This window comes from Eurypyga helias, unplaced genomic scaffold, assembly GCF_000690775.1.
Source record: "Eurypyga helias isolate BGI_N326 unplaced genomic scaffold, ASM69077v1 scaffold4733, whole genome shotgun sequence".
Lineage (NCBI taxonomy): Eukaryota > Metazoa > Chordata > Aves > Eurypygiformes > Eurypygidae > Eurypyga > Eurypyga helias.
Window position 1 is genome coordinate 2,884 of NW_010239070.1, and position 15,461 is coordinate 18,344.

Genomic DNA, 15,461 nt, shown 5'->3' on the forward strand with positions numbered 1-15,461 from the left:
ACTGGCTCACTTGCTGTGTTCTGGGGGATAGTCTGCCTTGCTAGCAGGTCTTTGTTCCTGCTGCTATGCTCTTTATTATAGAATGATTGCTTAATCTGATGGGGTTTTTTCTTAAATTTTTATTGACAAATCCCAAAACGTTCCCACCGCATCTGCTGCCTTACAGCATGTCTTCTTCACAGCTTGTCCAACAAGCTCTCAAATACAGAGGGCAGTGAGAGATGCCTAAAGCTTGATTTCTTTAATTATCCCCAGTGCATTGACTCTTGGGCATCGGTTTTCACTGTCTGTTGTGGATTTAACTCCAGAACTTTTGGCACAAAGCGACTTTGCTGGCTTAGCATCGGTGAGTGAAAGCCTAAGAGCTGACGTGCAAGGTGTCTTGTCTCAAGAGAGATGCAAGGGGGAAAATGCCCCTTTGCTATAGAACTGACTGGGGGAATAACACCGCTCAGAGCATCACCGGAGCATTTTGGACCGCCTGGAAACAAAACCTGCGCTCAGGGTAGGAAGCAGAGGCTGCAAGAACTAAGGTTGGAGGCAGTACGGAGCCTGAGGACAGCCCTGGCTACATTTCTAACCACCCCCTCAGGTTCCAAAGAATAATTGTTGCTCTGACGTATTCCTTATTTCTTGTGTACCAGCGTACTGAAGCTCTTTCACCTGAGTTGTCAAACGAAAAACTGTCAAAACGCTGATGATATGGTGTAGTTTCTGTGACTTTTGTCTGTTCCTGGGTGTGTTTGCAGTGTGTTTAGTAACATTTATCCAAGAGAATAGCTCGCTTCTTCCTCTTATAATAAAGGGATGCTTTTGTCTGAGCTATCAAACATTTAAAACCGGTGTAATAAACATAATCCTTTTGTAATGTCCTCTGTTGTGTAGCAAACACACTTTTAAACATCAAAGTTTATTACTAGCATGGATTGTTCTTCAAACGGGGAGTTCTGAAGTGCATTGCAAATTGTCCCCTTTCAACTAATCCGCATGCATATGCAAATCCTATTGAAACTGTTTGCTTCTCTGGGATTAGCACTTGTGTATTCAGAGTTTAAAAGCCTGCATGAATGTTGGGAGGGGGGTGGGAGGGTGGTGTGTAGCCAGAAAAAGTGCTGGCATTAGTCTTCTGAATTCCTCTGCCAGAAAACATCCTGCACTGCCACCAAGTTTAAAACATGGTGGAGTTTTTTTCCTCATTCTCCATAAAGTAGGGAATCCCTACACCAACTGGGCATAATTGAACTTTGAAGTTTTATTTGATGAGGTTGCTTGCAGTTGAAAGCCCTTGGCGTTGCAGAAGGAAACTTGTGACCATGGAGGGTGGAATTTTTGCCTCTTCCCACTTAGGAAAAAAGCATTTTCACCGATCTCATAGTGTGATTTTTTCATAAACAGCAAATGCACAGTGAATTTTGAGTGTAAGATACTCTATTTAAGTTTTTAGAGAAGATGGGTTTGGCCCGTGTGTTTTGACCAGATTTAAACAGCGAGTTGCTTAACAGGCAACTTTATTTACTGCCAGTCGTTACGACTGCTGGTGAGCAGTTAGGCCTGCCAAGTTCGGTGTATTTTGAGATGCTTGTTAATGGATATAAGTCTTAGCTGGGTGAGGTACTGGGCATCCTTTGTTAAGGATAAAAGTATCCCTTGAACATAGGGAAGCTCGTTGTCCTGTTCATACGGTTACTTTAACGATGCCTAGATTCTTGGGGTATTGCAGTCTTCAGTGAGTAGCTTGTAAATCCATGTTGTTGGCTTATGTCCAACTTGTTGTTTCTTTTCCTTAGTTCTTTGAGTTGTGTATGCACACATGCCCAAAGCAGCATGGGCAGACTCTGTCCATCGTATGATCTAGCTAATATGTTGTGGAAATGGGAAATACAGCACAGTATGGTGATATACAACTCAGAAAAGTATGTTGAATATAGTGCTGCTTTCTGAGTAGCCTATCCTAACTTACTTTGTTATTTCATTGATTTTGTCTTTCTAGTAGTAAAAATCTTCCTGCGATCAGCATAGATTTGTTTTAGCAATGCATGCTCTGTTTTGTTTCAGGAAGCAGGCTGGAAAGCTAGTTGGCAGATGGATGGAACCGTGTCACAAGAATTACCCCGTCTGTTACGTGTGACAGTTGGGCACAGGGGCTCAACTGGTTTTACTAAGGGATTATTGCAATTGAGGACTCTGGTGAACTTGTTTGGTGTCAACTGATGCCCAGAGTTCTGGGCTGTGTTTTCTTTACGGTTTTGGCCGTTAATCCCTGCCTTCTTGCTGACAGCTGCTTCCCGTCATGTGCAAGGCCTGTGCTTGTGGCACTGCAATTGCCAGGTCAGTAAGCTGGCCTCCACCAGTGTTAGATTTGAAAACGTGGAGGATATGTAAGGAAGAGACAATTACAGTTTGGAATGGGGTACAAAAAATTTTTCCTCAAAGACCTTTTGTTTGCTTGTTGGAACTGCTGTTTTGAGGGGTGTTGCAGTGGGGTGAGCAGTGGTTTCTTGTTGGGTTCCCTTGCAGTACACCTGACTTCGTTATCTGCTGATCATTGGTAACTAATGTGAGGTAGCCAGGCTGCGAGCTTTGGCCCTCAGTTTGCTGATGTTTGGTTTTCCTTGGTTTTTCACTTTTCCTTTTTTTTTTTTCCTCCTTCTGGCTGATGATTTATAGCCCTTAAATGAAAGTTTTCTGTAACTTCCAAAACTTGGAGTTAACTTTTTAAGAAATCTTACACAGCCAGAAACAGAAGGCAGATTTTCTTGAGCACGTCTCTGTCATCCATCCATGTCAAGTGCTCTGCTCTGCGTGGTGGCCAACACCGCGTTCACTCGGGAGCCTCTGTGTGGAAGCGGGACATCTTTACAAGCCGTGCCAGTGCTGGCACATGGGTGTTTTGCCGTTGTTGCTCAGTGGGCATCAGTGCTCAACCTGAAGTCCAAGTTATTTACAGTCTTCTCACTGGGATTTCCTTCTTTTGTACCTTATGTGTACATGTATGATTGAAGCTTTAATTTCCAGCTTTAATCTTCCAAGGAAGACGGTCATCTCTGTCCTTAAAACGTTGGGGTGAGATCCAGCGATGCCTGACGAAGGGAGGGTGCTGCTGTGGCTGTGGGTCCTGCCTGGAGCTGGCAGCACGCGCTGCCATCACGTTCCTGTGTGGGAAGTTGTCCTGCCTTCTGGACAAGCCAGTGCAGTCCCTTCGCCGTGCAGTTAAAATCAATAACTAATAACAGTAGGCATGAAGCAGGCGCAGTAGGCAAATGGTGTTTTCATGTGGTGGTGACGCCCTTGCGATGTGTTTGTGGATTGTTTGTGAAACAAATGATGTTGATCTTGGATTATAAGAGTAGTATCTAGGGCTTGTTCTGAGTCAGGGGATCCTGTGTGTGCCTTGGAAGCCAGTAAAGCAGTGTGCTGCTGTCAGCCAGGCTTTGCAGGGTCGGTACCAGCTCTGGAGAAAGCACTCGGAGCATCAGTGCTGGCTAATCGCCTGCAGGAGCTATCATTACTATTATATAAAGCTGGTATAAGACTAAAAGGCTAATAATTTTGTTGATAAAAGTATGATTGCTTGTTCTTTTTGGTTTCGGTATAATAAATCCCAAGGTTTCTAAGCAGACAAGATTATACTGGGGTAGGTACCTTCTGGAGCGTCTCACCGCACACACGCCTTTTGAAAAGGCCACAGGTGGTTTTCAGAGTCACAAAACCAGCTTTAAATGTAGAGCTTGAAGAAAACCCAACTTCTGCTTAGCTGCTCTTAATGAGGGAATGTTATTGGCAGATGCCGGAGAAATATTTTTTCCATAAGAAATTGGATTTTGTTCATAAAACTTGTTAATATTAATAAAGACAGGTCATTACTGGTTTCAAGTCATATATGCAAACTCCAGGAGATGTAGTGTGCTAGTGGCGCTTCTCGTGGTGGTACTTTTGTATGAAAAAAATTGTGGGGAGTAAATCAGCTTCGGTTTAGCATACGTACAATTGACTTGCTCTCATCATTTATCCCTCTTCCAAAAAGTCTTAGGCATCATTATTTACAGTCTCGTGGAAAAGGTATGGTGAGATTTAAGCTGTGCAATAGTCTAACTAATGAGAAATGCAGGAAATTTATGGCACTTGATGATTGCTTGGATAAGTGCATAGACATTAATTGAAATCTGAGGACTCCCAGCTGTCTTTCAGCTTTGAAAAAATAAAAGATGTTTTGTACAAGCAAAACTGTGGCTGTGCAGCATTTTGGAATTCATGGAAAACATGGTTGGAACAAAAGGTTTTTTCTGTAATTTGTCAGACTTTGCTAAGTGGCATGCATCCCCTAATTACTAATTAATTTATTCCTGTAGCAGCATCACTTAGCTCCCTATTCCACAATCTCAGTGTGACTTCAGTTGTCTTCCCCAAGGACTGTGCGTTTTGGCCCCTGTTCTGTGCGCAAACTTGCCTGTAGCCAGCAGTTCCTGCTTGTCTTGCCTGTCCCTGTTTAGCAGGGAGGCACTCAGGCCTCACGCTGTTGTGTGACAAATCATCTGGATAAATACTTTCCATTAATCTTTCCGTGAATAACGCTGTTGAACTGGTCATCTCTAAAGAGATCGCACAGCTTTCTTCTCCGCTGTCATTCTGTAAATGTACCATTCTTGCTGGAGCTTAGTCGTGTGAAAATGTCTAAATTTTCCCATTAAGTGCTTAAAAAGTAATAAAACTAAAGCCATTAGCCTTCACTCGTCAGATCTGTATCAAGAGAAATATTCTTCAGTGCAATAAATCTGATCAAGTGTTCGACATTTATATCATAGGAATTCATTCTCTGGAAATGGACCTTTGAAGGTAAATTGCGTTAAGTAGGGCAGTTTAAATTTTTAATACAATCTTATTGTAACTGTTAGCAAATGATTAAAGTGCAAAGGGGGGGCCTATATGTTTTGTGAGATTTATGTTAAATGCTATATGATGCTTTTACTCTGGCGGGTTACTGCCTTTATGACAGCTGCATGTATGTAAAAATCACAAAAACAAATAAGGAATTTAGCCTTCAGTAATAGAGCAGGTGACTGTGTATCTGCCATTGGATTGGTGGAGATGGATTTTGGAATGGGATTTATTTCACCTGTGAGTGAAGCATACATATAGATTCATAGAATCACGGAATGGTTTGGGTTGGAAGGGACCTTAAAGCCCATCTAGTTTCAACCCCCCTGCCATGGGCAGGGACATCTTCCACTAGACCAGGTTGCTCAAAGCCTCATCCAGCCTGGCCTTGAACACTTCCAGGGATGGGGCATCCACAACATCTCTGGGCAACCTGTCCCAGTGCTTCCAGAATATGTATTTATTCTCCATATTTGTTCAAATTATGTAATGAACATAACGTTTTCAACGTATTCCAGGAGTCAGGTTAAAATGGACAGAGCTGTCGAGGGGTTTGCTGGTCGTCTGTGCCTCTGGTATGCCCAGATCCTCCTAATGATGGCGCAGATGACTTACAGTATTTGGCCTGCTCTATGACTGTGTCTACCGGATGTGCCAGGAGGGCAGGGGAAGGCAGAAATAGCTTGCCATTAATTGCAATCCGTCGCTACAGAACTGGAGCGTGCCTTCAGCTGTACGGTTTTGTTAATGGAGCCACCTTTTGGAATGATACCATCGTGCTTGCATCACAGAGCGACAGGGAAAGTGCCACGGTGGGACAGCGGGATCAAAATAACAGTTTAGGAGACCAAATGCTGCGTTTGATTCAACATACGTGTTGCAGCTTCTCTGTCTGTGTGAAGTTGGATATTGAAAATGTGGAAACAAAAGAGAAGCAAGTTGTTAATGGCAGAGCCATCTCTTTGGATTATTTCATGTAGATAGTGGCTGAAAATGGGTTTTGCTGCAGAATACCAATGCGGAGTCATTCACTGGGAAAGCAGTTGATGTAGCAGAGCGTAGGTGAGGCTGGAAATTGAAGTGCTAAATAAAGTGAGGTAGTTGGCCACCAGAAGAATTAACCATTAGCAGAGATGTAAGTTGGACAGTGGATATTCAGTTGGAGGCCCTTAAACCGCATTCTGGTTTTTATCCTGTGCTCCAGCCACGTCGTACTTGTCTTGCCACTTCAGGGGTTGGCATCTGTCTGCTTTCTGCCAGTTTAGGCTGGAAAGGGGGTTTATGTCAAATTTGTCAACCAACTTGAGATGGAACAAACCAGCAGATGGGTCACCATCCTTGCTGACTTGAGACAGAGCTCACTGTGTGCCAAGAGGGTGCTAACCCTGCCCTTAGGGCGTCCAAACTTGTCTTGCTTACTGACGACCTAGATTCAGGGCTGCCGCAATACTGCAGGATTTGGAAAGATACAATTTCTCTTTGCAAGTTGTGTTTTTCACTGTGCCACACCGGGCACACGGCCCTTGCCTTGGGACCAGGTCTGCCGTGTGTGCATGTAGGGAACTACATTATATGGTTTGGGCAGTTGTTAAAAAAAAAAAATCATTCATTATTCTTATGGAAGGCCTGTTTTTTTGGTAACAATGTAAACCTTTTTACAGGTAAATTAATAGAACTGTCTGAATGAGGCCCAAATTAAGTTGAATTTGATTTGGTAAATGGGAGTAAGTCTGTTTCTGTAAAGATGGATAGGCCTGAGTGGCACTAACGTAACCAGAAGCTTGCTGTTATTTTGTGGCCTAGTCTATGTGCTCCTAATGGGTGTGTTGGACGTGTCTAAATATTTACAAGGTACAGATACTGTCTATGAAACTAACTCAGTAGTGTGCCCCACAAAATACTGCCTTTTCATGTTCTGGCTTCAAAAGGTAAATGTGAAATTGCTTGCCAGGTGGCAGATTCTTAAGCATGGGATCGTTGTATGTTATTTAATTCTGTGTTTTGGAAGGAGTTTAAAACCCCGATTATTATGGGCATTTTACAAAATGTATCAATTGGACATCTTGGTATTTGAATGTGCTGTTTTCTGGCTTTTTAGTTGTGTTTCAACAATTTTTTTTTTAACCTTTGTATTTAAAATTGTACCTCTGAGTAGGAAATAACAGGATTTATGACTTGATCTCATCATAATGGAAAGATCAACAAAGCTTCATGATTTACTGATTGGGTAAATCCATGTGCAAAATTCTTTACCACTCTGCTGGACAGTGTTTGCCTTACAAAAGCCCAAGCCATGCGTGTGCTTCCTCTTGCCACGTAATTTGAGTAGTGAGGAAAACGCAGGTTTACTTTTAAATTTTAGATGCCTGATGCTTTCTAGATTGTCTAGTGGATTTATTGGCATATTTGCTTACCTAATCTGGGGAGACAATGATTTGCATGAAGGTTAGGAATAAGTGATACGCACCATTAATCATCGTTACCAGTGAGGGGGAAAATATATATATATATTGGAATTGATTAGAGATACTTAATACTGAATCCTTTTTATAACTGTATTTTCATATCTGGTAGAAGAAGAACAGCTGTTCTCTCTGAGAAAGAGAGCTGAGATGTGTATTTTGGTGAAATCATCACCAAAAATCAAAGATGCCTGTAAGGTGTGACTTTAAATTTATTTTAAGCGATACTGTATTAAAGCAGTTGTGTATTTCTTAAAGTTTTAAACACCCCACGTTAGAGCAGGTGAAGACTAATACAGCTAAGCAGAGCATGTAGCATCACTTATCCTGCACTGGTCACGTTTTGCAGAAGCTGTATTTCTGACTTCACAGCTGTGTACTTGGCTGTCCTGGCAATATTTTTTCATTCCAAAATTAACATGAGTAGCCTTGACTTTGTTCTGTCCTGAAGGTAACTGTTTACTACAGTCGGCATTTAAATCCTTCAAGTACTGGGAGCGATCACACAATAGCTTCATTTCCAGCAAATTAACAGCCCTACAAGGTGATCGAGACATAAATGAAGATAAATTTGTTTTAATATAACGAGATAAAGGGAATTCGGGTAAGAATTGGATCCTATATTAAAACTTGTCTTCCTATTTTGAGAACAGCTTTGAAGCTCTCACTGGATTAATCTTAAATACGCTTTTTGTCTACTTTATAACTTTACATTAGAAAAGGTACCGCGAGGAAGCAACGTCTTAACCGCAGACGGCAGTCTCCTCTCTCGGTGTATGGTATTCATTCACAGCTAGTGAAGGATTTTGCTTCTTGTTAGGAACTTAGTCTGACAACAGACATGTATCAACGCTGCCAAGAGATTCGTTTATTTGGGTTATTTTACCTGCCTCATGTAGGAGTGATAGCTTCTCTCCAGATTAGCAATCTAAGTGGGTTTATTTAGCATTACCGAGTTAGCACATATTTTAAAAGCTTGTGGAAAGCTGTATCCAAAGTTACTGTGATTTCAAAAGTGATGGAGAAATTAGTATATAACAATGAGTGAAGTGAGGGAAATGAAGTTACTGAGTCTCCAGCAACAAAGCTCTGCAAGCTCGATGCCAGCGACGCTTCTTCCTTGTCCTGAAAATACGGGTACAGACTGCAGGGAGGAATCACACTGCTGTTGGCAGCAGTACCTGGTGGGGAAGAGAAGGCAGAAGTATTGGCTGCTTGTCTTCCGGTGGTAGAGATGCCTTTGTGCCTACCCGACTATTTTAATAGCACGTTACCTTCTGCCTTGCCAGCTGCTATCCTTGGGTTTGTTTTGGCATTGGCATTGTTTGATACCATGTCTCCTGTACTCTGTCTTGATTGAAATCCCTGTTTTACTGTGTTGATTCTCTTGAACCTGCAAAAGCAGGTAGCTTCGTACAGCAGAAATAGAATAACAGCACTTAAAATGTATGCAGTGGTTTAAACATCTCCTGCTTATCACCTTCTCACTGGGGAAGAGGCACATCTCATGTGAAATCCCTTGCTTCGTTGGTAACCAGGAGGCTGTTTTGGGAAGCTTTTCTTTTGAGATTGTGTATAGGTGCTTGAGGAGTACAGGGCAACGATGCAAGAGTGAAAGCTGTCTGGTTAATGTCACTGCCCAGCGTTTCCAAGTGTGCTTTGGTCAAGCAGTAAAAATGCCGGTATCGGGTGTGCGTGCAGTCCAAGTGGTTTAAGTAGTAAAGATTTGTTAACTAAGCACTTTGTCCTGTAGAACTTCCTCATGCTTTTGGTGCCTTGCGCTATGGATACCACTTTTTTTTTTTGGGGGGGTCAGGTAGCTTGACTCTTTTCTTGCTGCGTGGGGTCAGAGCTTTATGTACCTGTGCACTTCGTTTTCCCACCCTTGGAATGTGAAATACCTGTCGAGCCCCACCATAGTCTGTTAGAGCATTAAGCGGAGTTGTATTCAGTTCACCTCTGCAGATACGGCTTTGCAGCACCATGGGAAAGTGGCTGAAGCGATTTCTGGCTGTTACGTTGTGCGTCACCACCTCATGCTGGCAGGTTGCTGGACCGTGGCTCAAACTGGATCACTGCAAAGACCTGGGTTAAAAAGTTCTTAAGCTTGTTTTCCAGCTAGAAGTGGCATTTCATGCAACTACATACAAAGTTGTGCAGTAGTTCAGTGCATCTGCTTGCCTCGGCTTTATAAACGACGTGCTTGCACACAGGAATACAGTGTGAGATCGGCTCCTGCTCCTCTTATGTGGAAGAGGGTAATCGTTGCTGGAAAGAACTGAAAGGGTAAGAATTCTGAGGATGAGACTTGGGGGGTTTTACATATTGGCATTAAAGGTCCCTTGGCAGAGATGTCCCCTGCAGCAGGACGGAAGGGTTGTGTTTGTCACCGTACAGGGATTGCACTGCTGTGCTGCATGCGGACGCTGGGATTTTCTCTTGCCCTGGAGCAGTGAGTTGGCCTTGAGACCCAGCAAGAAGTTTCCCTGTAATACATTTGTCATTTTCTTAAGTCTGAAAAAGTTGAATTTGTATTGCTGACAAAAGCAAATACTTGCTGCCTTCCCCCGAAAGCAGCTTGAGAAACTGCTGCCTCTGAGCCCACATACTGCAGGATTCCAGAACTTGTTTCTGTATTACAGCTGGCATGTGGTATGCCCAGCTCTCCTTTTTAAAGGGAAAAGTATGAAGGTTGTTTAGCCTAAATAATGGATTGAATTTAAAGTAACAGGCACAATGGCCTTAACAGTGGGTTCTTAGATTAATGATTCCCATTCAAAAGCACGTGTGGCTAGTGCTTGCTCTTGTAGTTATTACTGCTTCGCCTGTAGTATGTAATTGTGGATTAAATTTACTTTATCGCACACATTGTAAACATGCAGTATTAAGCCAAAATGCAGCTGCTGTTAGGGTTGCTGTGTAGCTTAGCTTCCCACCGCGTGTTCTCCTTAGGCAGGGCTTTTCACATGAAACAAGTAAACGGTCCTTAGGAGGGCTGATGGGCAGGGCACTGTTGTTCATCTGGTAAGACGTGATCTTGTTGATGTATCAGTTATAACTAGTTATGCGTCTTCCACTTTTCCTTTCCTGCTCCCTACCAGGTTCTGTTGAAGTTAATGGAACTTTTTTAGGAACCAGGACCTATGCAGGGGTTAGTGGAGGTATATCTAATGGTAGTGGTGCCCTGATGTTGGTGTTGGCTGGAGATGCTACCTGGGATACTCTCTGCTGTACCAGTTTCTCTGTGCTGTAGCAGTTACAGTAATAAAGTATGGTGACCACTACTGGTACTGCAAAAATACTTCTGAAAAGCAAGGATTAGTCCGTTGAAGTGTTAGTTTATCAACAAGAATGAGGCAGTGGCGAGAGACGTTAGAAGTGTCGGACATGGAAGGAGCGTGTTCTCACCTGACGGTTGTTCAGAGCAGCTTGCAGCAGCCTGTTAGCTGCTGCATGCACAGACACAGAGCCCTGTCGTGCCTGAATAACTGCAACATAAGGCTGACACATCTTCCAGCACAACCAGGTGGGTGGCCGGGAGGGAGCACGTGAGGAGCACGTCGGGGCCAGGAGGGACCCTAACAGTGCAGGGTTGAGCTGGATTGTGGAGTTAACTGTTGTCCTCACACTTGGTGTTTGAAAATGGAGGGTTAGATGTTTTCTGATGTTTCTGAAGCTCCTTTTCTCCCTTGCAACTTTAAGTACTAAGTAAATATTTTGACCTTGTGCTCCTGTAAAAATAATTGTTTTTATCAATTAAAAAGGCTCAGATTTCTTAGGTAAGCCTTGTGATGAAACTTTGAGTTTTCCCACACTCAAAGATATCTCTGTGGCCTTTGGCTATACAGCGAGGGATGCCCTTTTTACAGCCACAGCACTGTGCATATATTGCTTAGCCTTCCTTATCAGTCGTCATCTTAACATGCATCTTGTGCAGCACCAGTTGCAGCCGGGTTATTACTGCGTGCTTTTTGTAGGCAGAGTTCTCCTGATGGTCTGTAAAAGCAGTCAAATCAGTAATTGTTGTGAATGTTACTCCAACCCACAAGTTTGCAAAAAGAGTTAAGATTTGTTGTAGGATTTCAAAAAGCCCATAGGTCTGGCTGTTACCATTAACAAGAGCATTTTGGTTTCATTTAAACCTAATCCTTCACCTTTCAGAAACTGCTAGTGGGTGATATGTATTGAACAGAGCCTTTCTGCAAGGATACCTTTGTCGTTTGGAGTGATCCATGAGTGGGGGGAGTTAAGATGAAAGGTAATCTTTGTGCAAACTTTCAGATTTCTCTTTCCCCCAGCAGTTTACAATAGGTATTCATGAGTGTTTGTCCCTTCTGTTGTTTGTCAGTCAGCCATGAGCATTCTGACTTCAGCTGAAAGCTATTTTCTGCCTGTCAGTAAGTGGAAGAAAATTTAGTGTGTGATTTTTGTCTTCCCATCTCCCGCTCAAAGCAGCAGGTTTTAACTCAACCTGGTGTTTACATACACTTGGACACACCACGGAGATAAATGGTCTTATGGGTGTGTTTATGAGAAACCAAGTTTGATTTAAATTAGGGGTAGTTCCAGAAGCCTGCCTGCATCTCCTGAGTCCGCAGTACCCTTGTGCCGGCAATAACTGTGAAGGGAAACATCGCCGGATGTTACGGGTATTGTATGCTGAAGTCTTCCCCCTTATTACTGCACCTGTTCCATGGTAAAGAGCAACGCAGAGGGCGCAGCGGTAGCTCTGTTCACTGCCCGCTGGGGAGGAGAGCGGTGATCAGGTTGTTGGCACCTCTGGACATGTTCCAGGACCCATCCTAAAACCGGGGAGAGATCAGCTCTCGGGCTAGATGAGGTTTCCCTGAACACATCCGTCGTGCGATGCAGAGGTACCTTTGTGCGTTCAGTTTTAAGAGGTGTGCAGCAGGATGAGAGAGTCTTACCTTGCGTCTTGAACTTCTTGTAAAGAGTGTTTTCCCCCCAGGTCTCTGCCTTTCTTGTCCTTATACTTGAATGAAGCTGTGCTAATGAGATTTTGGAGACCCGGCTGCCCCTGCCAAAGCAGCCTCACACTGCACAAGAAGTTGACATGTGAACAGCCCTTTGAACCAAGGAAAGACAACTCTGTCAGAGCAGTTACTCTGGCAACAGTATTTCTAATGGTGATTAGCTCCAAAACCAAGCACAAAGAGGAGTCGGTTCATTATGGAGGCACAGCTCTGGGTTTCGGGGAGAGGAGGTGACCCGCTGTTCCTCCCGCGACTGAATGTAGTCCTCTGATAGTCAGCCCCACGCCGTCGAGAGCTTTGTTTGGCCAGAATTAGTGTGCGGGGAATTTTTTCCTATGTGCAAATGGAAACGATGCAGATCTGAGCGGGAGTGCTGGAACCTTGCCTGACGGCTGAGAGACTGCTCGCCCGCCGAGCTCGCCTGCCTAGTGGTACGGTCCTCCCAAGAAACCAACCCGCGAGGAGTTAGTAGAGGCTGCTTACCAACGAGTAGTTTGACTAACAAAAAGTAGGGTTTGAGATGAAAGTGGCAGGGGGTGGGAAGGTTAATTTTGTTTTGGTGAGCCAGGTCAGGCATGGAAGAAGAGGCATTGAAGTCAAGAGCTTTCTGTCTAAACTTGGACATTTTATTCATCTTGCAGACCAGGAATTTCACATGCTTTCCGTTAACAAGGCCTTAAAGCAAAATACAGCTCCCAGTCATTCTCGCTCATGAAATTAAGTTTAAATGTGTAAGAAACACATCGGTCTTCCCCAGAGACCAAATATTTGCTAAACATAAATTCTCCTGGCTTACGACTCCAAATATCCGTGGCATATCCTTGTTTATTTGCAGAACAGTTCTTGACTTTGCAAATAAATTTCGTTTAGCTCTTCATACTACAGATAGATGGCTCACAATGAAAATCTCTCAGGAGTTGATGTCTTCATTGGGTATAGAAAAGTAGAGAGAATGCCATTGATTTTTTTAAAATAGCCAGAATGCTCATCACTATCTTGATTATTTCTGATACCTGCCACATAGATTACGTACGTGTCCGTCTGTTTTAGAAACGGATCTTAGCAAGTATATTTATGTTACATTCAGAAGCCCTGAGTCATCTTTGGGATGAGATGGAACCTGAAGGCTCTGTGGCCAAAATATTTCAGCTTTCTTGCATTCTCTATTCACTTTATAGGACGATGTTTGCTGTAATTGTGTGGCTTCCTCTGGACTGACTATGCAATTACAGGTACTTCAGTATTAATCTGAAGATTCTGATGTCGAGTAGCCTTAAATGGGTTAATGAGGTGCACTAGTTGGCCTCCAGTAATGGTAAAAAGGTGTTTACGTACGGCTGTAGCTCACCTCAAGCTTTCCTGAAGAGCAGTATTTTTGCTGGATGTTTTTTGCAGAGGTCCCACCCAGCCACTCAGCTGCCTGACCTGCTCTGATGGTATTGCCTCTTGGGAAATACAAAAGTCACGCTCATGGACAAATTCCAATCCAGGAGTACTCCAAAGCTGCTCACAGATCCAGTGTTAACCTGTGTATAGTTGGAGTTGGGGAAACCAAATGTGTCGGTTTAAGGGTTTTTCCTACCGCCACTAACGAGTGCTCGATTTGAGTCCCGACAGAGATGTAATGACAGAAAAGGGTTTTGGGGCCCAATGACCGATGTAGCGTGGCTGTTCTGTGGATCTGGTGGTAGTTCTTATAATTATGGTGTGTTTCTCTCTTGCTACATAACCATTTAAGTGTATTTTTTTTTTCTTTTCCCCCTCCCTAACTACTGTGTCTGAAGATGTCAGCAGCAGGAGTTAGCAGATCTGTGGGGTTTTCAGTGCCAGCCATTTTAAGTTTTGTGTATTTCAGGGCTTTCTTCTCTGGAATAGAAGATGTAGAAAATGTGAATTTGCAGCAGCACTGCTGAGGAGATATGCGCTGAACCCCTTTCATTGACTTCTGATGGGCAAGATTTAGGTTTCATCTCTTCTCTCAAGGCAGCTTTAGAAAGAGCACAGTAGGTCTTTTGACAGTCCAGCGATTGCCCCACAGATGATCAGTCACGTCTTTCATATGTTGCAAACTTTGAAGGGTCAGGGTACTCCTTTAGGTACTTCTGAAGCTCGTATCACCATCGTATCCGAGGGCAAGTAGCCCCGAGCACTTGAATATTGAATGCAATCTAATTATGGAGTGACGGCTGCATGACTGCAGTGAAAGAAGCAAAAACTGTTTGGTGTCTCAAAGGAGAGCGGGTTGCCTAATGAAGAGAGGGGAGAGGCAGGAGGAATCGTGCTCTGGCGGGGGATGTTAGACTTGTTGCCGAAATGGAGGGGGAATTGGGAAGGTTTGGCAGCTCAGAAGGGGATTTCCATTAGGGGGCACATGAATTTTCTAACGGACGGAAAAGCTAAGAAATTTGAGGATAAGAATGGTCTATTCTAGAATTGGTAGCACAGTTTTAAGGAGGTAATGTTGGATCTTCGGCTGCTATCTTAGCATTTTTTTTACAAGATGAATTACCCTTTGTGCTGCTCTGTGTAAGGTTTAGTTTCCAGCTGCTTTGTGCATTGCTGGTCCCACTTGTAGTTATATGCTAATCTGTGTATTTCTAGAGTAACAGTTTCTGGTGGTTTGTGTTTTTGTTGTTTTTTTTTTTCTTTAAGTTTATTTTTTTAGTGTCTGCTTGTGTAGCACTTGGCATTCAGGCTGTGTGTTTGAGTAGGTGAGTTTGCCATGTGCCTTCCTAGAGCGATGATTTGGCAGGGCTGCATTATGCACGTTAATGTGATGTTACGAACACACCGATGTTCAGATTGAAAGCACGTATATTCACACTGAAGGAAAGAAGTAAACATTTTCCTTGACTAATTACCTCTTCCGTGTGAGAGCGGAAGCCTTTGCTGAGAAGGTAGTTTTCATTCATGTGCGGGTTTAATTCTGTTTTGGTCTTAATTTAGGTCTTCACCGCATATGATGAAGACAAATCCATGTGCACGTGTTAAAATCTGACCTTCGGTTTGCTCTCTGCATTCACTAATGTCTTCTAAAATATTTTAATATATGGCTTTCCAGGCTCCAGATCAATAAACCAATGGGTCTGAAATGACAGAGTGCTGCGATATTCCTCTGTAATTTAAACAT